We start from the raw sequence: 25136 nt of genomic DNA, 5'->3' as shown, positions 1-25136 counted from the left end.
TTAGTGTGGAAGAGTGGGAGGACTGTGTTTTTCGGTGTGGAAAAGTGTCAGGAAAGAAAGATCAGTAGCGATCTCAGTGTTGGAGTACTGCTAGCCTAAGGTTGTTCTTGAGCTCGTCGTAGAAAGATCAGTAGCGATCTCACAATGTTGGAGTACTACTAGCCTAAGGTTGTACTTGAACTCGTGGTGGAACCAATGGAACTTCTTGGGTGGAATAGTTGAGATTCAAACTAGATAGAGAAGTCTTGAAGTTCGTTAAATATCCGATAGAGAAGTCTTGAAGTTCGTTAAATATCTTCAACTACATAAAACCACTGTTTTAGAGTGAGGAGCTCGAGGGAGAGCCAGGACATAATTGCATGACTCGTGGTTGGGAGGACGATTTCCAGGAATTCAATCATACACAGATAAGTGATTTAAGAAGATTTTGATTTAAGTTTCTATATTCTGGTTTGCGAAGAACTTCTCCTTACTTAAGTCAATAGAAGGTCTGAGTAAAGGTAGACTTGTTTTCTATAAAGACAGACTGGTATATTATTAGAGTATTCAGAAATTCTGTTGAAAGGAAAGCTAGTCTGTATAATTATTTTTACATACCATGGATTTTCTATCAGATTTAGAACAATAACAATAAGATATATTTAAGGAAGACCATGGAGAAGTAATAACCATGCATTTCATTCTCGTAAATAGCTTGTAAAGGATTATAACAGAACAGTGGTATAGTTTTAACATACTTCTACTGGAAATATAGAATCGATATACACTACATCTCAAGAAACACCAAACGAGACCTCTATGGGTTGGCTAGTTTACAAATAATTAAACAATAACCTTGTCATAATAAACCAGCAACCAATGATTCCATATAATGAAAGATAAACATAACAAATGAAATATTACAGATACATTAGCATAATCTACTCTCAGAGTTATTATCATAGCCAGTTATCATAGCATAATCTACTCTCAAATTCTGAGCCAAGAAACATTAATATATGGCAGCCAAGATGGCCAATTAGTAAACTATACAAGTATAATATTAAGACAATTTAAAAGAATCTGAGTTATTATTACTCTTTCAAGCGCATTCACAAGAGACAATAACTTAACAGTCGAAACCCTTTCATACCATTAAAGGAAAAAAAATTACAGTTATCAGTCCAACGTTTTTAAATATAAACAAAAACCAAATGCCAGGTCGCGAAGACCTTCCATTACCATTGATCTAAGGAGAAACCCTCTCAAAAATTCCAATTAAAGAGTCGACAAAATACATAAAAAGGATTTACTTTGAGAAACCCAAAAATAAGGGCGAACTCAGAAAGATGTAACTAAAATGGGGTGAAGCCCAGAACAATATCGAACTAAACTCAAACGAAAACTGACCCTCGATAGGTGGTGGAGGTTTTCCATTCGGCAGACAATAAACCCAAGTCATTTCTACTGAAGGTCACACTGTAGAAGTTATAAGCACCTGGGACTCGAAGTGTTGTGGAGGAGGGCCACGACATTCTTCAACAACGTCACCTGAGGCTAAACCAAGCAGTGAAAACCCTTCACTGAGTGTGTACCCTGCATAAGAATAACACAAGGGCCATGAGAACTCGAATGAGGAACTAACCATGTGAAAAGAAAATTGGAAAGCTAGCATGCAAACCCCATATAAGAGATGCTTAACTGCTCGGTAAATGTCTGCAAGTAAGCAAAATGCCTGGAGGAAAGCCACCTGTATCCATTCCTTCCTGCAACCAAGGAGAACAAGGTTGCTTGTTAGTGAACAAACAAGAAGAAGGGTAACATTAATACAAAATCGTGAAGAGAAAACCCGCAATACTTCCAGTCAGTTCGTAGACGGCTTGAAACATCAACATTTCCAGTGATTTGATAAAGTATAATCCTCTCGAGCAGAGACAGAGGTAAAAACCAGTTTTTTTTTTCAGTACGAAAAAAGCTAGATTACTATTCATTCATTATGAGAAATAAAAAACAGTACATCATGTGACAGTTATGTTAACCATATATATATGTGACGAATAAGGCCATCCAAAACATAACAGAGAAAAGAACAAAATCAGAGCCCATGACTGTAACTCCTCCTCAAAATGATTAGAATAAGATGGAGGCATTATATGGATCCTCAACAGAAAGCAGGATAGAAAATAAGAAGTACTAAGCAGAATAGGAAAAAACACAGGACTAGGTACTTGGTACATACCAGATTGGAGGAGAGGAGTGAGTGAGTTAGGTACTTGGCAGAATGAATTCCTGTATATGGTGCAATTTGTCCCCCACTGAAATACTCATCTTCCAGAATTCATTTTGTGAAGCAAGGCCTTTTTTGATAGATAATCAGCAACTTTGTTTTTTTCTCTATCTATATGGTTAATAGAATAGTCCTTTTGATTTTTCCAAATTGAGTCTATTCTGCTCAACCATCCCAAAAGGTTGTGGATTTTAATGGAGTGAATAAACCTTACATGGTCGATTATAACCTTTGAATCACCAAATATTTGCAGATCCTGGATGTTAAGATAGTCACAGAAAATGAGGAGACCTGCCAGTGCCATTACCTCTGCTTTGTTATTTGATCCTTTACCTCCGTGCCAAAATATGTCGATATGATGTCCCTCCATTGGAATAATATAGACTCCACATGCACAGTAACAATTTTGGGTTGCCCCATCAAAATAGGCCCGAGGGACGCCTGAGGGTTCTAGGGATATTTCCATCTTTCCGCCATATCTCAGAAGATTATTGGAGATAAGACAAGCATTGTATTGAGAGATAATGGATTCATATATAGAAACATAATTTTCCTTTCTGGAGTGAAAAAGAGCCCCATTCCTCCATTTCCATATAGCCCATAAGGTCAGTAATGGAATTGGCCTCCAGTCAAATTCCATCTTACCCCACCAATCAAATGCTTCCATGATGGAGGGAAAAGAGATTCTGCTGAAACCAAAATGGACTACCAAATTTTGCCATATCCCTTGAGATTGAGGACAAATTAGGAAGATATGTAAGTTGGTTTCTTCGTTTAATTTGCATAATGGACATATGGCAGGCCCATTCCAGTTCCTTTTTTGGGGATTATCCCATGTAAGGGTCTTATTGTGGAAAACAAGCCATGCAAAAATAATAGTCTTGAGGGGGCAACCTGTTTTCCAAAAGGGAGTAGGGAAGATGTTAGCCTGATGAATGGAACTCATGTGTTGGAGCTGTAGATAGATGTCCTTTACATATACAGTTGATCTTCCCCCATACCCCTTCCAAATTAGTTTATCCTTTGCCTCAGATCGAAAAATGCCCCTGCTCCTCATGGACCAAGTGATCTGATTCCATTGATAAGCTATTTCATCATTGAGATCCAGCTCATCCCCCGATTTCCATATAGGGATAGATCCCGCCCATCTTACAATTGCCTTCTCCCAGAAAAAGATCCCTCTTTGTTGTAAGGCCCAAAGTAACTGAAGAGAAAGGGATATTTCCTCATCACCTCCTGCAATGGGATCTAATCCTATAATGATCTTTTTCCCCGACTGGAAACTCCATATCAGATTTTGGAGAAAAAAATGCTCGATTTTTCGAAAGCTTCTCCAAATTGCTGATCCCTGAGAGGATCCAATAGTCCCTTGCCTATACCAGAATGATATGTCTCTGTTATCCATATACTTTGATTTGATGGCCTTGCTCCAAAGACTATCTCCTAAGACTCCTTTCCATAAGGATTTGCAAAGGAGAGCTATGCGAAACAAATTTAGGTCCATGATTCCCCAACCCCCCATCTTTTTTGGACAAGTCAACTTTGAGAGTTTGGAAAGGTGGAACTTTCTTTTCTCTTTGTTCCCACCCCAGATAAAATTAGCAGTCAATCTGTTTAGTTTGTTGATTATGATTACAGGAATGAAGAATAGATGGGCCCAGTAGACCATTAATTGAACCAGAACAGCTTGGGTTAAAATTGCTCTCCCAGTGATAGAAAGACATTTGAATTCCCATCCAGCAATTCTTCTAAAAAATTGATCATGAATCCACATCCAATCAGCAGAGGAGTAGCCCACAGGTTTTAGTTGATAGCCCAGGTATTTCAGACCCTCATTGAGAGGTATAGCTTTTATATTGAAGAGTTGGGTCAGGTGAGAAATAAGTTCTCCATTTACATCCTCCAGATGGAAAGACGATTTGTCATCGTTTATACACATCCCTGTAGCCTTTTGGAACTTTCCCAAAATGTCATGCAAACAGGTCCATGAGACTTTACAAAGCATCGCCGATAGTAAGATGTCATCAACAAACAAATTGTGAGAAATGGAAATGTCCCGGCTGATAGCCAAAGGTCTACATCTCTTTTCTTGAACAACCCTTTTTATGTGAAGACTTAAGGAGTCCATGACCAGGATAAAAAGGAGAGGGGACAGAGAACAACCCTGCCTCAAGCCTCTGGCGGCAGAGAAAAATGAAGTAGGGAAGCCATTAATAATAACCGCATAGTTTACATCTTCGACACAGGCCATAATCCAATTGGAACATTTGTCATTTAGGCCAATTTTAGAAAGGAGACACCTAAGGAAACCCCAGTCAATGCAGTCATATGCTTTTTTGAGATCTATTTTCAATAATGTAGCTTCAGCTTTTCTTGTATGCATAGTGTGGAGACATTCCTGGGTGAGTGCAACAGCCTCTAAAATGTTCCTACCCTTAAGGAATCCATGTTGTTTAGGGGTCAAATGAGATGATAAAATATTTCTCATCCTGTCAGCAATGATTTTGGAAATTATCTTATAGAGAGTGTTACACAGGGAGATGGGCCTGAAGTCCATGAATGATAGGGAGAGCTTCTTTTTAGGAATTAAAGCAATGAAGGTGGAGGAAATAATGCGGTTTATAGAGCCATTGATCCTGGCCTCCTCCACCATTTCCAGAAGGTCAGACTTGAATAGATCATAAAAGTGAATGAAAAAATCTATAGTCCACCCATCCGGACCAAGACTTTTGTCCTTTTGGAAAGATTTCATGGTTGACAAAAGTTCCTCCTCAGTTACCTCAGCAAATAGAAGATCATTCTGCTCCTCATCAAACATGGTTGGATATGGCTCAATTCCCCATATGATGTCATCAAAATCACTGCCCCCGTTCCTGCTGTATGCTTTTTGAAAATAAATGACTGCTTCCTTAGAGATCTCTTCCTGGGACATGAGCGAGATTCCCTCCTCATTTTTTATCTCCCAAATTGAATTTGCTTCCCGCCTTTTATTTGCATATCAGTGGAAGAATTTAGTATTTTTGTCACCCTCTTGTAGCCATGTGGCTCTACTCTTTAATCGCCAGGAAGCCTCCTCAATTGCTAGAAATTTTTTTTTTTTTTTTCCAGATCCCATATATGAGCTCTCATATCCAGGGACACATAGTTGGCATTTAAGCAGACAGAAAATTTTTCTAGTTTTTCATTTATCTCCTTCAGAGCTTCCCTGTTGGAGATCGTCTTTTCTCGCTGCCATCTTTTAACACATTTCCTAAGGTCCGACAAATGATCCAAGAAAGATTGGGAATGACCCGGATGGTCCACAGAGGAAGGAGATAGCCAAGAATCCCAGATTAGATTATTGAATTGATCATCCTCAAGCCACACTCGATTGAATTTGAATGGATAACCATGCCTGTGGCCAATGAGATTCCATTGGATGGAGATAGGTCTGTGGTCCGAGATGAAGCTCGGAATAATCTTTACAGAGGGGATCCCAAATCGATCAATCAATCTGTCATGAATGAGGAAGCGATCAAGTCTCTTAGCTAGATAAGCATCATTCAATCTCCCATTATCCCAAGTAGGACCCATTCTGATAGGATAAACGTCAACAAAATTGTGCTAGAGGATAGCATCTCTGATCATACCTCCCACCTGATCATTTTTTCTGCCCCTTCCCCAAATTTCGTCATTACTCAGAGTGCAATTTAAATCCCCCCCTGATCAATAGAGAGTCAAGGTCCCAGAAGGGAAGGCATTCTTTATACGGGGCATAGACATTTAAGATGTGAACAGGCCCTGGAGATCCCCTAATGTAGGCGAGAAGGAGAATGCCAGCAAAACAATTGAAAGCCACTGCCGAGATCCAAGCCGGATCCCACAAAACCGCCAAACCACCGGAAAGACCAGAAGCACTCGTCGCAGCCATATGCCATGAGGGGAACATGCATCTGAAGTAAGATATGGATTCAAGAATGAGAATAATCTTTGGATTTGAAGATCTAAAAAGATCCCTGAGAGCCAAAAATTTAGGGTCCGCTCCCAGACCCCTAATATTCATTGAGAGAATATTAATCATTTGGTCACATCCCCAGGCTTTCTTGCTCTAAGCGGCCCCTTTTCAGCGAGTTCAGTAATAGGAATGTCTACCAGAGTGAGGTCCCAAATGTTCAAATCAGGCCTACCCTTCCTGCCCCTAAAATGTCTGCTTCCCCTGTTCTGTTTTCGCCTTACTGTAATATTTCCTGCTGAGGACGGACTGATAGTAGGGGATGGAGACCGATTGGGTTTATGAACAATTAGAGGTTGAAGTTTAAGGGATTCTCGTTTGAGCAGGAGATCCAGATCACATTCGAAAGAATTCACAGGAGAAGATTCAGGAGAATTTAGGGGAGTGATCGAGATACAAGGAGCTTTGCCTTTTAGGTCTGCAATGGCTTTTGAAGGAATGGAGAGGGTAGAGAGAGGAGGAGGAGATGAGATCCTGTGAGACGCAGGAAGATGATTTTGAGGAGATTGAGGAGATGAAGATATATATGTGATGTGTGAGGTGGAAGGGATATCCCGGGAGGGATGGGGAATAGAGGGAGGAGAAGGAATAGCTTTATCCAGACGAGGTTCAGGGGGCAAAGGGATGACAGAGAAAAGCGACTGCCTTTCAGAAGGGGAAATACAAATTGGATCCAGGGACTTTGTCTTGTTTGAAGATCTACGAAAGCTGTTGTTCACTTTTTGAGGGGTGGGATCACGCCGAATGTGCTCAAAAGAATGAGATCTCTTCAGAGATAGACTTGATGATCGCCCCGGGGAAAGACCTCGTGGAGAAGAGGGATGGGTTATCCCGCCACCGGAAACACCATTAACATCTTGCTCCATATTGCAATTTTGTTCACCTCCAACCATCCCCGAGAGATTGGCAGGAAGATTTTCAAAATGATCCTTCCCCTTATGTCTACCACCAGGACGGCGAGGGCAGTGAAATTTCAGGTGGCCGGTTTTATGACAGACGGAGCATCTGAATGGAACTCCCCAATAATCCAACCTCTGCTAGATATTAGACTCACCCCATGATAGGTCTATATGCTCAGGGAATCCCCCTCTGTATTCTTTTTCAATAAGAATCCAAGCGACCCTTTTGTCCTTGGCTCCGAGACATTTGGGGTCAACGAAGATAAATCTCCTGATTGCATTGCCAATATCAGCAAGAGTCTCCTTAGTCCATAGTTCAATGGGAAGACCCGGAAGCTTTACCCAGATAAAATTGTTTGAAGGGGTGCTATGAAGGGGATTGAAGCCAATGTACCACTTATGCAGAGCGAGAAAACTTTTATCATGAACCCAAGGAATAGCAAGGATAACATCCAAATCACGGTCATTTAGAAAGTGGAAATTGTACCAGTTATTCATGAGCCTAACGATAGTCGGAATATACCCCAATAGAGAGGTCCATTTAGAACCAATCCAAGATCTCATCTGGGCGTCCTCCATTGCAGGGAAATGCCAACGACCCACCAGAGCACGCTTTTGAAGGCTAGTAATCCTGTCAAACAGAAAGGAGCTATCCAAATTTATAGCAGCAAGAGGAGGGGAAGACTTCACAGGGCACTGATTTCTTCGGCGTGGCGGGAGATCAGAGCCGCCACCTTTTTGATCCTAGTCTGAGATCAATGCATGGGGAAATAACTTATTGGCCAGGGAGGATTTCCAATCGGCATTTACGACTGACCTGCCTAAGGTCTTCTCCTCTTCCATGGTGGCCCGCACCATGGCTGACGCGACAGACGCGTCAGAAAAGGCTTCCATTGATCGATGAAGAAAACAATACTAAATGAGGAAAAGACAAGTGAACAAGAAAATAAAGAAGGAAAGGACGAGGAACCTCCAGAAAATTTATGAAAGGAACAAGTCCGATGACAGGAAGTGAGTCAGTCAATACTTAAAAAAAGGGCGACAGAGTAGCCGAATGTGTGGGAGATACGGAAGATAAGTCTCCAGGCAATATATGGGAATGACGGCATACGGAAAAATTCAAAAAAGGAGACCGAATCTAGGGATCATCCTAAAGTACCCGTCCTGATAGAGCATAACCTTCTTGGAAGCTCCACAACTGACAACGAAAAAGAGGGATTGGACCTCGAAATAGAAGAAAGTACAGGGAAGACTTCAATATTGACGGCTCCCATTTAATGGAAAGAGGAAAAATCCTGCTCCATCTTACGTCATGGCATTCTGGTCAACCGAAAATATAATATCCGAGAACGGAAAAACCAAAAGAGTCCGAGGGAGGAAGAAGGAGCTAACCGGAGAGTTAAGAATGACTCGGACAAATTATACAACAACAATAGCAATGTTTGCACATACACCACCATGGCCCGATTTTTATGCGGAAGTCAGAGCAGGGCTTCGATATAACAACATATTGCTTCAGATTAATTAAAGGATCCCATAACCAATTAAGGAAAAAAGACCAGACATATGAGCCTGGCAATGAGAAAGACATGCACCGGATATTAAAACAGATACCTTAATCAGCTTGAAAGCTGATAAAGACGAACCTTGATGGCCTTCTTAAGCATTAAAAGTTGAAACATATAGCCCCTGATATGAAGCAACTGAGTAAAACATCTTTGAGATATCCTAGAATCTAATCCTTTACTAATCCTTTAAGCATAAATAGACATCTATTTTATAATCTTAGACATCTATTTTATAATCTTAATTCAGCTAGAACCAGAGAAAATACAGAATAACCAGAAAAATATGCTTTCTGATGAAAATAGGAAACCAAAAGGTTACTAACCTTATTTACCGAGCATCCTTCGAGAGCAAGAGCGCCACAGAATCCTCAGACATGGGCCGTCTCCAAGCCGTCAGCACCGAATGAGAGATTATGGAAAAAAAAACTAGGACAGATAGGCCCATAAAAGGAGATATACTTAAATGTTTGAGGAGCAGGATAAGAGCTCAGGGAGAAACAACAATTATTCAGTCCGGAAGCTTGAGACCAAGAGTAATCCAAAGACTACCATTTAGAAGATAGAAATGTTTCCAGGACGAAAAACTAAGACGCAGACGAAACACCCCCCCGTTGGGCGCGCGGAGGAGAGAAGGCCGAAAATTTGTGTAGTGCAAAGAGAAGCGACTATATATGATATGAATAACCTGAAGAAGTCACACGTCGCAAACCAGGAGGCGGCACGATAGAAAACATGCAAGTAGAGAGCCTAAACAAAGGACAAGTGAAGAGGCTATAACATGGCGCAAAGACAGCCGCTCGACATGCTATAGCCAAAACATCGAACAGAGACTGGAGCATGGGAAGGCAGGGTCAGAAGCAGTAACGTGGCATATGATGATGCAGCTCGTCATTCTAAAGAGAGATACCCAATCGTCGAATAGTGAATGGAGCTGGTGTAGGCGCGGACAATGGCATTGGATGGATGCGGCAACAAAGCAAAATTACCGAATGGAAACAGTGTTTGGGGTATCCCTTACCCTAACAACCTCGAGAAACATTACTACCATTGGATTAAGCAACCAAGGATTGGCGACATTGGTTATCGCTGGGTGTAAGCCAATGATGGAGTGGGAGACCTGAAGTGAGGCAAATACATAAGTATTCATAGAATAAGGACAAAGTACATGATCCCAAGAGATTTGATGTTGTAAATAAAACCCAAATTGAGAGCCAATTATTAAAGTTTGTACATTAATACAATCAAATCAAATCATGTCATATGAGATTCGGGTTATAATCATTGGTACACATACATTATCTGTTTAATAGACGTTTAGTATGCTAAAATGGCCAATATTATAGTGGTACTATGTGGAAACAATTATTTTTTTTACTTGGTGAAATATTTAGAATTTGTACATGTGACAAAACAAAGTTCAAATCAATTCCATAGTATTAATGGCTTAACCTATTTTCTCAGGAAAAAATACATTACAATTTCGTAAATTTTATATTCAACAACATACTATTTAATTGTCACATTCTAAAATTATATGGTATATTATATATTTATATTAAAAATTTGGTGAATTTATTCTATAATTTGTTTTAATGTTACTATATATAAAAAAATAATTGCAATTTTTATTTATTTATTAGGGATAGAATAGAGGGAATTCATGCTCATGGTTATCTATCTCTGTACACAAGAGTTTTAATAATAGCAATGATATATTTTTTTGTTTTTCAAGTGGTATGAGTTCATTAAAGAGTTCATCAAAGATTACATCAGGCTTAAACCGCGACCCAATGGCATCTAAGCAGCCAAAATCACCCAAGCATTGATTTTTTCCCACAAAAGTTTCGAACCGGTAACCTTCACATCATAGAGTGATTTAAGAGTACACTCCATCATCATCTATTCTACGCCCCATCGGCTAATAATAACAATGATATTACCTAAGAAGAAAATGTCACTATTATATGAAATGATTATATTTTATAACAAGTACTTTTATAATTTGTTAATACATAACATCATCTACATAAATTATCAATAACAAAGCATAACTTCTTATATGCATACTTTATTTTTTATGATTTAATTTTTAACTAATTTATATATAAGTCTATAAGTCAAATATTGGAGACATTCTTATGTTATTTCTATTCTATTCTTGATTTTGACTTGTCCTTCTAATTTTATCATTTATTGGAATCATCAATTTTACAATAAACTTTTCATATAATTTGAAAGTAGCTCTTCTCCATTATTTTTGAAAGTTATAAGACAATGTATGATAGTTTTTAGAAAAAAAAACAAAGACGTATTATTAAATATTGTTTCTTCATCTCTTTCTCAAAACATCAACAAGTTATGAGACGGAAAAATCCCTCGCAATTTTCACACTTTCTGAATTTAGGTTTTGTGATCCATATTATGAATGTTGAGAAATCTTAAGAAACTAAGTCGATGCATTTTGAATCACACTTTCTGAATTTAGGTTTTGTGATCCATATTATCAATGTTGAGAAATCTTAAGAAACTAAGTCGATGCATTTTGAAGCATCTAATGTAGTGGACGCATTTTGAACCATCCAGTGAGGTTCATCTTCAGGACAAGATCATGGTACTAGATTAAATAGATAAAGAGAGATGTTTTCTAGCCATTAGAATATAACCACTAGTTTTGACTAAAGAATTATCATTAATTAATAAACAATTTGTCTTAATTAAAATGAAGTAATGGATGGAAATTAGTTGTAAATAAAGAATTAAATTAATTTTGTTATTATTATTATTATTTAAATCAAAACTAAGATCAGTAATAATAAGGTCAAACTTAATTATTCTAAACAATAAAACTGAAAAATAATAAGAAGAAAATGAAAAAAAATTAAAAATAAATAAATAAACAAACAAAATAAAAATAATAAAGTCAAATTTAACTATTCTATACCATAAAACTAAAAATAGTAATAAGAAAAAGAAAAAACAAAATAAATAAAATATAAATCAAAGTAATGAATTTACTCAATTTTATTATTTAAATTCAAAGAATAAAATAATATGGTATAAAAAAAAATAAAATAAATAAAAAGAAATAAATAAATATCATCAATTCGATTAAAATAATAAAAAAAATAATTAATTAAATATTATAAAAATTTAGGAATACAAAGTAGGGATCCAACATGTGTTAATTTTCACTTTATTAGTTTTTGTCTAGGTTCATGCCCAATTAATCAACACTATATAATGGAGTTGTCTAACGAGGCGGAGGAATTGCCTGGATGGCCAAAAGTGGTTGGAATCCACGCAAAATATTTTCAATTTTTTTTTTTATAGAGACAGTGTTTGAATCTTGTTTTTGATGGTGGAAATGGATTCAGCACCATCAAAAATGTTTAAGGCGCCTAAAATTTTGAAGTTTAACAACTATAACTTGGATTTACAAAAATCATTGCTGGATTTTTTCTGAATATCACTAAAATTTTCATAACTTTCTGGACAATTTTTCCGACTAGTTAGACTTCGGCCTATATAATTATGTAGTGTAATAAACAATTTATAATTCAGATTTATATAAACGTGGCATCTATTTAATTATGTGTGCGCATAATTTAAATGTAATTCGAATAATTCTACCAAAATAACTCCACACGTTCTCCGTGGTTCTTTGACTTCCCATAACAATTGTAGACGGGAATTGGGAGTCAATTTCAATGACAAATTGTACCAAACTCCTCACGTTCTTTGTCTTTCAATAACAATTGTAGGTCGGAATTTATCTTGAAACCTGGGTCTATACAGTGTCACTGTATTGATAATGAAACGAAGTACAACAAATTGTACCAAACTCCTCACGTTCTCCATGGTTCTTTGACTTCCAATAACAATTGCAGGGCAATTAGGAGTGAATTTCTTACGCCAGTTTAATTAGATGGTAGAATTGTCTTGAAAGTTATGGAAATTTCGGTCATATTTACAGAAAATTTAGTAGGGTTTTTTAAATCCAAGTTATAGTTATTAAAATTCAAAAATTTAAGTGCCTTAGGTTTTTTGATAATGCTGAAGTCATTTCCACCATCAAAAACACGATTCAAACACTGCCTCTACAAGAGTTTTGAAATTTTTTTACCCAAATTCCAACTACTTTTAGTAATCCAAACCATTCCCTGTCTCCCTTTCTTACAGTCTGTCATGTCAGTACGAAAGCAACTGGGGCCATGTATTGCCACGGCGAATGCTATTTCCAACCCTATAGCTCCATAAATACCCGTTCTTTACAACCCAGAAACCCATCCTCCTTACGTCATCGCATGTTCTCAACCATACATCTATCGAATGTTGATGTAAAGAGAGGTGTAATGACGGGTATTTATGAAGCTATAGAGTTAGAAATAGCATTCGCCTATTACCACACACATCACATTCGATAAAGTAATGATCAAATTCCTGTACATACAACCATACCTTATCCAACATACGTGGCCGTCTGTTAACCACTCAATAAAATATCTCAATTTCAATGGTTGGTTTGTGTCGTCACATCATTATTAATTAACGTGCTGCGAGAGGATTTGTGTCGGGAGATTTATAGACATACAGACTGACATACGTCTCATCACAGCATTATTAATTAACGTGCTTCGAGAGGATTTGTGTTGGGAGATCTTTGAAAATAATGAATGAATTATAGCCCTATAGACTGACAGACGTGTTTAGACAGCACACCACCCAATTCGATATTGAGAGGTTCATGAATTAACACTTCGCCCAAAACGACAAAGTGCAAAATTATCTAACACTTCGCACAAACTGACAAATTCTACGTCGTGTTTGTACGTTCGAAGTTCAAACACGTTAGCTGCTTATCTTGACTGCAGCTTTGGGTATCCAACGATTGACCACCACAATATTTTAAAAATATTTCTAATATCTTGTGCATATGAACACGCTTAGGCGATTTCTGTTGTCCTTGAGTTCGTCGCTACAACTGAGTGGACGTCAAAAAAATGTCGTGCAACCTTCAAAGTGTACGCAAGTTTGGTAAGCAGTCGTCTGAGGTGGAGGAATTGCTGGGTGGTGAAAAGTGGCGGGAAGTTGGGTAAAGAAATTCAAATTTTTTTGTAAAAACAGTGTTGGAATGTTGTTTTTGATGGAAAGTGGCTGGAATTCGGGTAAAAAATTTCAAAAAATCTTGTAATGACAGTGTTTGAATCTTGTTTTTGATGATGGAAATAGATTCAGCACCATCACAAACTTCTAAAACACCTATATAACTTGGATTTACAAGAATCTTTACCAGATTTTCTCTAAATATAACAGGAATTACCATAACTTTTATGGCAATTCCTCCAACTAATTAAACTACTGCGTTTTTTTTAAATAAGTTATGCCATAGTTCTTACTTGTTCCTTGATCTGTGGATTGCAGAGATTACTTGTACTAAGTATTTTTCATATTAATACATAAGCATGTTTAATGGCTATGTTTACGCGTGTCCAGAATTATCATGCATTCATGAATGCCTAGTTGTTCCCCGTTTTTTATTCATGTTTTGTTTTTTATAATCTTTGTATGGATGAACATTAATAGGCACCACATATCTTCTATTTGTGTCGTGTTTAATGCAATTATTTTATGTCTGCTATTTTTTTTTAATGATTTTTCCAAATCTCTCGAGAAATGACCACTAAATTATTTTGTTTTTTTGTGTTTTGAGACTGCGAAATGCGAAAGCAATTGTTTTTATTAAAGTTATAAAAACTAGATGGAAAAGGAATTGCTTTCACTGACACAATGTTTCTAATTAGGTTATTTATAAAATAAATTGCTATAGTTTTTTTAGAAAGAAAATCTTGATATTATATTGAGGATATATAAAACAAAATGTTTAGATAGTTCTGAATATGTTTTGTTGAAAAACTCACCGATAGACTGCATCTTAAAACCAAGTTGAGCAGATAACCATCATGTAATATATACATGTTAACAGCATTTTCAGAAAGAAACAAAAAACCATTGAAACCATTCAGCTGATCGGAAGGTAAAGAGCAGTGACAGATGATAGAACAAATTTGGCGGATAAAGAAGAGTCCTCGAAAATTTTCAGGTTCCGCCACCTCCAAAGTGACCAGATGGTGATGGGTAGAATGGGCCGGAGAGTGTTTTGGCGCCCCCACCAGGCAAACGCTGCATCCACAGAGATGAAGTTAAGATGTTAAAAAGAGAAAAACTGTGCAAGATCGTACCAGATTTGTTGTGAGACAGAACTGCGATAGTTATTACATACTTCGTGCAGAGTGCACAATTTATTTGTTAATAAACAATAGAAATATACATTTTTTAAAATGGATCTTTGAATGAAAAATTATTATTTAAATACATATTTTCAAACTTAATTTACATCTTTTTATATAAAAAGGAAAATTTATATGTCTTGTCAAAAAAAGACGTTGTTGTTAGAAAAGTCCATGTCTCAAATAATGAGATAATCAATGTGACCATCGTTCTAACAGTTCTTGAAAACATAAAACATATATTCACATCTTCATATATATTTTTGACAAATTAAAAGATAATTAAATATTTTTAATTATATATATAATATTAAAATATAAAATTATAGATAAAAAATTATTAAGAATTTTAACTCAAAAATTTCTATTAATATTAGTTTTAAGTAAAAATAAAAGAAAAAAATTAATTATAAGTGAAAATTTCACATTGTTTTTTACTTTACAATATGAAGATATGTTATTCTTTTCAAAAACATTTAAAAAATAATAATAATAATTAATATTCATAATATAAAAAATAAAAAGAATAACATTTAAAAAATAATAATAATAATTAATATTCACAATATAAAAAATAATTTTAATAATTGAGAGTTAGGGAGTTAGTGTGAGTTTAATAATTTAATTGAGATTTAAGGAGTTAGTGATTTTTTATTGAGATTTAGAGAGTTAGTGTGAGTTTAATAACTTAATGATTAAATAGGATGAGTGAATTAGTAATTACATGTTAGTGGGTTAGAGACCATTGAAATAATGAACTAACAAAAGTGAATATAGACGTACATAAGTTTATGTTTTATATATATTTATATACACTAATACTAACTCCCTAAATCTCAATTAAAAGTGAATCCCTAATCCATTAAATTTAATTCACTACCATAAATTCCCCTAATTCACATCAATCCACTAAAGCCAACCCACTATCATAAACCCTCTAATTCATTCACCATATTTAATCATTAAGTTATTAAAATTATAATCCCTAATCTATTAAAGACATAAATTTAAATTAAACATGAATCACTAACCCATTAAAGTCAATCCACTATCGTGAACTCCTTAATTCATAAAGTCTAAAGTCTAAGAAGGTGTACATAGTTTAAGATGGTGTAGATACTACACCCCGAGACCTTTTATCTTACAAGGATGCATGTGACTTCTTAACCATTATGCTTACTCAAGATGTACCAAATGGTGTATGAGACCTCATTATTTATGGGAAAATGAACTCACACAAATATTTGGCTACTAAAATCAATCCACTCTCATGAACCCCTTAATTCATTCAACCCCACTTAACCACTAAACCATTAAACTCATAATCCCTATTTTTTTAAACCCTTAAATCTAAATTAAACATGAATCACTAACCCACTAAAGTCAATCCCCTATCATGAACCCCCTAACGTCTAACCTATTACACCTTAAATCACGAAGTCAAGCAAATAATCCCAACCATTACAAATGAATATAATTAATCTATAATTACCACTACTAATCCATTAAACTCATAAAACCTTTAAACATTGCTCAATATCACCTTTTAAAATAAAATAATCTATCAATTTTTTTTCTCGAAAAAAAGAGTAACTATATTTTCATATGAGAATAAAATTACATTTTGTTAATACATGTCCTGCATGTATTCGTTTCACAAAAGCGAATAAATATATTTTCATATGAAAATAAAATTACATCTTGTTAATACATGTCCTGCATGTATTCGTTTGACAAAAGCGAATAACTATATTTTCTTTTTTTTTCTAAGTAGTATTGATCTATTGATATGATACAAAAAAAATACAGAGAGACCTGAAGTCAGAGATGTTAAACATCAGTCATCATCACAAAATGAAACTGCTTGAAATGGACTGCCCCAACAGAGGGGAAACCAGTCCAAGAAGTTTTAAAGACTGCCCCTGTTATGGGGGAAACTAGCCAATGCACCAGAAAAACTATTTCAAAGTAGACCTTGGTTTTCCAAAATGAACAAAAAGGAGTGCAATTCTAGAACCAAAAAACAGGGACCTAACCAAGAAACAGTGAGACATGTCCACCTGGCGGAGATTCAACCAGAGGATCCAAGACACATGGCGTAGAAACAGAACACACCCAGACCACAAACCACGAAACAGTGAAACATATCCACCTGGATGCTGGACACCTTTGCATAAGACAAGAAACCACACAACAGTGAGACGTATCCACCTGGGAGTCGGAGACCTTTGCATGAGGCCACGTGTTAGGCTGCTGGTTCCTCCGGAGTTGGCTCCTCCTCAACTGGGCAGGCAAATTGATACCAATCGTAATCCGCTTCAGATGCGCCTCGACCCTGAGCAGGTGGAGCTTCCACAGTGCCTTCTACATCCATTTGTCGCTTACCAGAGTCGTTCTGCCTGCTGCCTGAAGCTTTTGTGCCGTTGTGCTTGTCCTCCTCACCAGAAGTGTCACCAGCATTGGCTTTGCCATGTAGAACCATGCTGCTTTCACCTTGCTGCTTGTTGCTGAGCCCATAACTACCAGGCATTTCCTTGCTCTGCTTGTTCCCGCGACTTGACAGAGGAGCTTGCGTCGCAGACTCTTCCTCGAAGGAAATTGTGATGGTTGCCATGATTGTAGGCCTATTTAAGGCACTGCGGAATCGAAATTGGGTGCTGTAAGGGGCAGAAAAAGGAGGAAGTGGGAGATCCACAGTGTGGACAGCATTGTCCCTCCTACCTCTACCACTTCTGGTATTTGGGTAGCGATGAGTGGGGTAAATGAGCGGGCTGGGCATTTCAGTAGTTGAGTCCGGGGAATCAGAGGCGGAGCTGGTTGAAGCTTGCGAGCGGATAAAACCTCCACGTATTCCTCCACGTCTACTGCGCATGCGGTGCCTGAGGCGAGCCATGGCATAGATGTAAGCTAAATTGACAACAGAGGAATTGGAAGAAAGGCGACGCTGAGCGTGAGTAGGGGTGGGCGAGCCACAATCTAGGAGGCAATGACGGGAATGCGAGTAATGGAAACCATTACCAAAATCCTGACAAGGGAGAATCAGGCAGCGACTGCCTGTTGCAGTTCTGATACACGGTTCAGCCGCTTGCGGAGAACAAATGCCATGGAGAAGAGGAGGATTGACAGAATGATTTGCAGGGGCCATGATGTTGAAGGAGGTGAGCTCGTCACAGCTTTCGGAGTCAATAAATGTCACCTGCAAGGTGTTGTTAATTCCTCTACGGTGGGCTCTCAGGACGAAGCAAGTAGCCAGATGGCTTCCCAACCCGCCAGCAATCTGTCTTATCATTTAAATGCTACTGTTGACACCAGCATCCGGGTGCGAATAACTATATTTTCATATGAGAATAAAATTACATTTTGTTAATACATGTCCTGCATGTATTCGTTTGGCAAAAGCATACTTTAGGAAAGAGTCGTGTTGATCATTCCTAATGATTACATTCCAAAATGGTGGTTGTTCATAGTGTGATCAAAATAGACATAGTTATACTTTAGGAAAGAGACGTGTTGATGATTCCTAATGATTACATTCCAAAATGGTGGTTGTTCATAGTGTGATCAAAATAGACATAGTTGAATAGACGTACATAAAGAGGTATTTTTTGTCTCAATATACATAGAAATAAAAAACTAAAACCTATATGGTGCAACCATCAATGCTGGTGAGATGATATATCTATATCAAGGAATCAAAAAACAAAAATGTCAAAAAAAATGCCGTTGGAGTGATCTTTAAAATTGATATATTATTTTATCTTAAAAGGTGATATTGGACAATGTTTAAAGGTTTTATGAGTTTAATGGGTTAGTGGTGGTAATTATAAATTAACTATATTCACTCATAATGGTTGGGGTTATTTGATTGACTTCATAATAAGTTAGTTATTAGGGGATTCATAATAGGGGATTGACTTTAGAGGGTTAGTGATTCATGTTTAATTTAGATTTAAGGGCTTAGTGGATTAGGAATTATGAGTTTAATGGTTTAATGGTTAAGTGGGGTTCAATGAATCAAGGGGTTCATGATAGTGGATTGATTTTAGTAGTCAAATATCTGTATGGATCCCTTGTCCCATAAATAAAGAGGTCTCATACACAATTTGGTACATCTTCAGTAAACATAATGGTTAAGAACATGTGCTTCTCCGTAAGAATTCACATGCTTCCTTGCAAGATAAAAGGCCAAAGTGGTAGAGTATGTATACCATCTTAAACTATGTACACCTTCTTAGACTTTAGACTTTATGAATTAAGGGGTTCACGATAATGGATTGACTTTAATGGGTTAGTGATTCATGTTATGTTGTTAATAGATTAGGGATTCTAATTTTAATAACTTAATGATTAAATATGGTGAATGAATTAGAGGGTTTATGATAGTGGGTTGGCTTTAGTGGATTGATTTGAATTAGGGGAATTTATGATAGTGAATTGACTTTAATGGATTAGGGATTCACTTTTAATTGAAATTTAGGGAGTTAGTGCTAATTTAATAATTTAATGATTAAATAAGATGTGTGAATTAATAATTAGGTGTTAGTGGCTTAGAGACTATTGAAATAAGAGATAACAAAAATGAATATAAACATTTATAAAACATAAACTTATGGACATCTATATTCACTTTTGTTAGTTCGTTATTTCAGTGATCTCTAACCCACTAACACCTAATTCTCATTAAGTTATTAAACTCACACTAACTCCCTAACTCTCAATTATTAAAATTATATTTTATATTATGAATATTAATATATATTTTTTATAATTAATGTGTTTTAAATGTTAGAAGGAATGACACATCTTCATATTATAAAGTGAAAAAAAATAATTTTTTTACTTATAATTATTTCTTCTATATTTTTTTTTTAACTTAAAGAGAAATTTCTAGCTTGAAATACTTATTAAAATAATCTGTAATATTTTTTAAACCTTATATATTAATTTTATTTACAATCTATAAAATTTTAAAATTTATTTAAATGAGAAAAAACTCTTTAAAAAATATAAATTAAAATATTTTTAATTAAAATCGACAATATAATATAAATAAATATCTATAATTAAAATATTTTAATTAAAACAAACTCTATAATAGGTAAATGTCTTAAGCTAACAGATCGATGAAAAACCCTCTGCGTTTCGTGCCCCCCTTGTTTTCTGTGAGGCCCTTTCAGAAACCTCTCCACGATGTGGGTTTGTTTCGTCAACAGACGTAACTCCCAACTCCATCTATGTCACTGTTGGCGTCTCTGTCTACGGACTTCTCCGTCTCCGTCTCCATTCGCATTGACGTTGGTGTCACTGTTTCGTTCAATTTCATTTTCTAGCCCATTCAGCACCAACTTGTCGAAGTGACAGCTCACAAATGTTCATCAATGGCCACCCGTTGAATGTAGATGGAGTAAGGAAGAAGCTTCCAGGTGGTGGCGTCAATTTGAAATTTGAATACAAAATTTATGGGAGCATACAGTCGAATTTTGGAAAAATATGTCGTGCATGGGAGGATTTACAAGGCCCAAATATTTGGAGTTTTTTTCACCGATTCCTTTCTCTAGAAGCTACATTCTCATTTTCATTCCATCGAGTGCCATTCAGAAACTCTGAAGCCCATTCATTCTCTCGAGTGTCATTCAGGAAATCATTTGCGCCTTCCATTTTCCATTTTAAGGAACAACTTGCCTGTCATTTTCATGCAACAAGAATCCGTCGCCTGTCAATTTAGTAACAATTCTCATGCCATTCTCCTTTTTTAGGAACTCGCTTGCCATTCTCCATTTTCAGGAACTTGTCAGAGCTATCATTTTCAAAGGGAGAGGAAACCACGCGTTGATTTGTTGCCATTTTCAGAGGGGAAACCCAATTTCCATTGAAGTAAGCTAACAGGTGTATAATTTCAGAGGTTTTGTCATCGATCCCATGCCTCGGGAGCCCCAAAGATTTTTCCTACTGTTTTTAGAAATTCGTCGAGTGCGTTTCTCCTCCGCTGAGCGAGGCAAGGCTATCGTTTGCAAAGGTAAATTTACCATTTTTTTACAAATTATAATTATTTCTAATTATTTACATTATTTTTGCTCGGGATGTTGTTCCAGGGAGTTAGTCAATGAGTTTCTGCAACAACACTTACCTGTGTCGTCATTGCGGCAACTAACTGGTCACTGGTCACCATTTCGGAAACTCGTTTGTCACCGTTGTTTGTAATTTATTGGAAAATTTTGTTTGTAATTTTATTATTAAACACAAAATTATAATACAACAAATTGAATTCAAAATCATATAGGTATTTTTTATTTATTTACGCTAATTGAGCCATGTAAATGTTTGCAAACACACACTTACACCATTGTAACATTGCCACTATACTAGGCAACACACCTTGACTCAATTATTATTAGCTTTTAATTAAATTTTATAATTACAATAACATAGTAGTCATAGCTTTATCAAATAAGGTGCCACAAGCCCCAAACTAAAAAAGATGGCATGTCCATGTGGACGGCATCATGAAATAAACAGATTTTTGGATGGTGTTTAGAATGGGATATTTTGTTGCATATGGCTTCCATTTGATTCTGAGATGGTATGATTTGACCATTAATCCCATCGGATGAACCATCATACCTCAAAAAGTGGCATATGTTTAAATGGTTCATTCATTAAGCAAAAAAATATGCATATAGGAATAAAGAATGGTGGGCTTCATGAATTCTTTGGTATTGCTTCCAAGTTTGTTTCATCTAGTTTTCTTTAAATTTATTGTTGGTTTATTCCTTTTCATTGTTTTGTCATTTATTTTGGCTCAACATCAAACTTGGGTAGGAAAATCCAAACTACAATTACGGAAATTCATGTGTCAATCTAAGAGGTCTCTTTCATATTTTCTCTCTCTAATTGGATAGTTATTTGTAGCTCTTATCTAATGTCCTAGAATTGAAATGTTGAACTCTAGCAATGAACTATGATCCAAACAAATGCAAGATCAAACAAGTGGCCAAAAAAGCTCTCAATGATCCCCTACACTAGAATATCCTTCATTGCATCATGTATGATTGTGATGCCATGAATGTGACATCTAATTAACACTATTATTTCTATATTGCTATCAAGGAAGACATTTCCCATACTCACAACTCAGCAGGTATAAAATGAGTAATTTCTCCAGTCAACATGTTGAAGTAGAATTGGGGGACTCGATTTTAAACATCGGATTCCCTCAATCCAAGGTTAATAATTTTTTCACTCTCAAAAAGATTTTTTGTTGAACAAATTGTTCATAGCACATACTATGGAGGAAATAGATCATCAATAATGGTAAATTCTTCATACATTGTTTCTAATGGATAAAAAGTTTGAAATAGTTTGTATAGCAGTTTATAACATTAATATTTTAGTGAAAACCCCAAAGGATATTAAGCATAACTCAATGTAAAAAATAATACTTCCTCATGTGTCTAAAGATACCCCCCAACCCCATCTTCAATGATGAAGATCTTAAGGAATATAAGGATTCCCAACAATGGTAAAAATAAGAACATGTCTACTTGCGTTGGGAATAAATGTTTTCATTTGGCCAATTTTATAGAGGGGAATTATGATTTCCCTTTTTGTTATGTCAATTATATTTTATGTTTCTTTTAAAAATATATATGCATAATATTACTAATAAGGTTATAGATGTAAAGGACGCTACCTGGTAATCATGCAAGATAAACATTACCTTTTTACTCTTTGTGGTATTTGTTTCCCAAGGAAGGTCACACTTCATCTTCACTATATTCTACTTTACCAATATAAATATTATCAAACCTAGAATGAAAAAATATTAGGTGGTTATTTTTTGAGCTTTGGTTTATTGATAAAGTGATAGTGGTGTTGTTCTATTACTCATTGTTATAGTGGCTATTATCCTAATGTGTGTGGGTAACAGGGAGACTCATTATTACAATGGTTACAACTCACTGTTACAGTGGCGACAACTCACTATTATAGTGGCAACAACTCCCTGTTATAATGGCAACAATTCCTTGTAATAGTGAGTTGTCACCACTGTAACATCGAGTTTCCGCCACTATAACAGTGAGTTGCATCCGCTGCAATAGTGAATTTCTACCATAATAACAGTGAGTTTCCACCACTGTAACAGTGAGTTGTCGCCACTGCAATAGTGAGTTGTCACCACCGTATCAGTGAGTTGCTGCAACCTTGTTTGAACAAAATCTAACAATATTTCATTAAATTGTTTGAATTAAATCTAACAAAATCTAACAATATTTGAGTAATTTCTCTAGTCAACATGTTGAAGTAGAATTGGGGGACTCGATTTTGAACATCGGGTTCCTTCAATCTAAGGTTACAAAAATTTTCAATCTCACAAAGCTTTTTTGTTGAACAAATTGTTCATAGCACATACTATGGAGGAAATGGATCATCAATAATGAGAAATTATTCATAAATTGTTTCTAATGGATAAAAAGTTTGAAATAGTTTGTATAGCAATTTATAACATTAATATTTTAGCGAAAACCCCAAAGGATATCAAGCATAACTCAATGTAAAAAAAATACATTCTCTGTGTCTGAAGATACACCCAAACCCCATCTTCAATGACGAATATCTTAAAGAATATAAGGATTCCCAACAATGGTAAAAATAAGAACATGTTTACTTTCGTTGCGAATAAATGTTTTCATTTGGTCAATTTTATAGAAGGGAATTATGATTCCCCTTTTTGTTATGTCAATTATATTTTATGTTTCTTTTAAAAATATATATACACATTATTACTGATAAAGTTATAAGTGTAAAGGACACTATCTGATAATCATGCAAGATAAACATTATTTTTTACTCTTTGTGGTCTTTGTTTCCCTCAAGGAAGGTCACACTTCATCTTCACTATATTCTACTTTGCCAATATAAATATTATCAAGGTTAGAATGAAAAAAATGAGGTGGTTATTTTTTTAGCTTTGGTTTATTGATAAAGTGATAGTGGTATTGTTCTATTACTCATTGTTACATGGATATTATCCTAATGTGCGTCGGTAACAGGGAGACTCACTGTTACAGTGGATGCAACTCATTGTTACAGTGGAAACAACTCACTTTTACAGTGGTGACAACTCACTGTTATAGTGGTGGAAACTCCTTGTTACATTGGAGACAACTCCCTGTAACAGTGAGTTGTCGCCACTGTAACAGGGAGTTTTCGTTAATGTAACAGGGAGTTTCTACGACTGTAATAGGGAGTTTCTGCTACTGTAATAGTGAGTTGCATCCACTGTAACAGTGAGTTGTTGCCACTGCAACAATGAGTTACCGCAACCTTGTTTGAACAAAACGTAAAAATATTTCATTAAACTGTTATTTTTATTTAATTATTTTTTTTGTTTTTCATATGGTGCAAAAGTGGACATTGATCATTCAGGTTGGGTGCCATCCAAACCCAAGTTAGGCACGAACTAGATTTGCGCTTCACAATGAAGCAATAATTCAAGTCTATCAAAATAATAGAGAAATTCCAAGGACAACCACCAACAATGAAGCCTATTATCTTGCACTAGTTGATGGGTTAAGAGCAACAAAGAATTATGGTTCAAGTGACATTGTCACTTACACCAATTCAGAATTGATAACCAATTGAAATATTTGGGATTTACCAAGTCAGAAAACAAAATTTGAAACCCCCCCACAAGCAAGCAAAAAAAATTGCTTCACAATTTCAAGTCTTTAACAAAACTTACCAATCAAATGGCCAAAGGGTTGCTGATGATATACTCATTGAAGCAACATCCAATGGATGCGGATGTGCAAGATATGTGGAGTCAGAATGTGCTCCACCAATTGTCATTGACAAACATCAATATAGGTGGCATGTTAATGAATTCATTGTTCTTGTGATTTCTATTGGGGTTATTATGGTGGGAGTCCCATTATGGTGCTCTTATTTCTTGTGATAGATTATAGCAACATAAACAACCATTATGTCCATCCTTTTTGATGTATTTATATGAGCTCTATTTTTTATAGAAGGGCTCACTTTATATTTTGGTACCTTTTTTATATCTCAACATAACGTGTATGTAAGAAATGTATTTTTCAGTCAATGCTATTAATGGAATTACAT

At 35.9% G+C, this 25136-nt stretch overlaps 1 long non-coding RNA gene across 1 annotated transcript; it reads right to left on the bottom strand.

Annotated features, from left to right (window-relative positions):
* Nucleotides 1-1155: 1155 nt before the first annotated feature.
* On the bottom strand, nucleotides 1156-8850 carry LOC149170308 (uncharacterized). The gene is made up of 3 exons (XR_016259482.1): nucleotides 8771-8850; nucleotides 1682-1745; nucleotides 1156-1575 (listed from the first exon to the last, which is right to left on the bottom strand). It is a non-coding gene; the product is annotated as an uncharacterized LOC149170308 (long non-coding RNA).
* Nucleotides 8851-25136: the final 16286 nt, after the last annotated feature.

The sequence above is a fragment of the Pinus tabuliformis genome, chromosome 4_2, assembly GCF_031772625.1.
Source record: "Pinus tabuliformis cultivar Carrire ecotype Pingquan chromosome 4_2, CPIR1, whole genome shotgun sequence".
Taxonomy (NCBI): domain Eukaryota; kingdom Viridiplantae; phylum Streptophyta; class Pinopsida; order Pinales; family Pinaceae; genus Pinus; species Pinus tabuliformis.
This window is presented reverse-complemented; position numbering and strand designations above follow the sequence as displayed.